At 44.2% G+C, this 2,214-nt stretch overlaps 1 non-coding gene across 1 annotated transcript; it reads right to left on the reverse strand.

The window, feature by feature from the left end:
* Window positions 1–2,152: 2,152 nt before the first annotated feature.
* On the reverse strand, window positions 2,153–2,214 carry LOC112424218 (U7 small nuclear RNA). Its single transcript, XR_003014938.2, has one exon. It is a non-coding gene; the product is annotated as a U7 small nuclear RNA (small nuclear RNA).

Consider the following 2,214-nt stretch of genomic DNA (forward strand, 5'->3'; position numbering starts at 1 on the left):
GAGTGGGCAGTAGAATGATGAGTCTAAATGCTACAGAGAACAAAGCAAACATCTTAGTTTTCACAAAGAGGGACCAAAAGAAAGAGAAGGTGATTGTGGAAGGGAAAATGGGAAGGGGTGAACAGCATTGTTCAAGGGGAGACATTGAAGACCATGACTTGCCACGGAATTCTCCCAGTAGCAGAGAAACTGAAAAGAAAACCAAAAACCCTGGCCCCTTTAATCAAGCTGGGCTTGAACAAGGCAGTTTATTGGACAGAAAGGAAGAGAGCACAAGAGAGGGGCCCATAACTGGCTGTTAGAGAAAATAACAACTTCTAACTTCAGGTCAAAAAAAGTGAGACCAAGATTCCCCCAGGGGAACAGGGGAATTTCCCTCAATTCTAGAGGGAATGTCAGTGCTGAAAATCCTGGAGCATCCAGCAGGGTGGACAACAGTACCATTGCCAAAAAACCCAGAGCAACCAAGTAAGAGCGAATGATGGTCTCCTCACCAAAGGCTGAAAACTCCAGAACATCCAGTGGTGGCTAACGGTGAGCCCCAAATGCCAAGTTGGGGTCACAATACAACATAACTCCAGTGACCTAGAGTCAATATACTGGGGCACCTCTCACAAATAAGGGTCCTGCCTTAAACATTTGTCAAAATATAGCTTGCAGGGGGTGAAAACAAAATTATTGCAAATGAAACACACATCCAGGGCAGAAAATAAAATGGCTGGTGGAATAACAAAATGGCATTAGAGAATAAAGGATTGAGGGATGGGGCAAAAGGATGTGCCTCTGTCCAGGGCACCCAAATGATAGCCGACTTTAAACTGACCACGTAGACAGAGGTTCTGTTTCCTGGTTCACCTGATATTGAAGGGGGTGGCAGAGAGGACACTCACCTGCAAGAGCCAAAATGGTGCCAACCAGTCTCCAACATGAGAACTAGGTGATGGTCTCCTCAGGTGCCCCCCAGCTTGGATAGGCTCAGCTGCCACAGGTAGACCACCGTGCAGACCCATCACCCACCAGCCAGAACAGTGAGTACTCCACAAGGCAGCAGTACTGTGGCCACTTGCCCATTAGCTTGGCTCCACTACCTGTCAGGAAAGATGATGGCCCTGAAAAGAGCCTTTGGTTAGTGTTCCAGCTCTTCAGTATTAGCAGCTCTTTGATGTTACAGACTCAGTACTACAACCCTTGGAGCTTGGGTTGCCAGTTGCCTTGCTGCCTCGCTGACCAACACCTATTGCTGACATCTCATCATTTGTCCGCTGTCCCTACCTTACTGCCTCTTGCCACTTCTTCTCAAGCTACTGGTTGACTTGCCAGTGATGTAGGGCAGCTTCTTGGCTTCACTTAGGAGTGAATTCAAGAACAACCTCATAGTAGAAGTAAGTAGCTTTATTGAAGTGGCAGTGCTAATAGTTCTGTCACTGCTCATTGCAGAACAGGGCTAGCCCATAGGCACTGCACTGAGAAAAGGAGCCTAGGGGTACTTCTATGGGTTTTAAGTAGCTGTATTTATGCCCACTTTTATTTACATGCAAATTAAGAAATGGGTTATTCAGAAATCTCTAGAAAATGACCAGTAGCTTCTAGGTGTTGCCATGGAATTTGTCAACTGTCGCAGTGCTGGTGGGAATGTCTTATGCTGATGGGGAGCAACAACAAGCAGGGGTTGCTTTCAGAGCCACTTTTCAGTTTTAGCCAGTTTTCAATCTGGTCCGGGAGATGAGTCCTGTTTGTCCCCTACCTCACTATGACATCGCCATCACCACAGAGGGAATAAAGGTGAAATTACATTTTAATTAAAATCAGAAAAATATATTTTATGGTGCGTGACTGGCCAGAGAATGTCATAACTGCATTTGCTTACATCTCTATCCCATTCTATAGACTGAGATCTACTCTAAAATAGACACTGAACCGATCCCAGCACCTACTATTTGGCCTACATCAGGGTAACGGTCCATTAAATATTTTAGAATAAATTTGTAGCCAACCTACTGTTGTATCCCCACATTTGCTAAAGAATCAAGTTTTCTGCTTTTATTAAAAACAATTCAAATGAAGTCTCACTCAGAATAATAAAAGGCTGAGAAGAGTGTGTTATTTATTTTGGGGATAGGCACACAATTTCTTTTTTTCAATAATTTTTTGGAAGGACTTTCTCGTAAAAACCAGAAAGCCCACTAGACAAATTCTAAAAGATCTGTAACACTT

Source organism: Macaca nemestrina, chromosome 7 (genome assembly GCF_043159975.1).
Source record: "Macaca nemestrina isolate mMacNem1 chromosome 7, mMacNem.hap1, whole genome shotgun sequence".
NCBI lineage: Eukaryota > Metazoa > Chordata > Mammalia > Primates > Cercopithecidae > Macaca > Macaca nemestrina.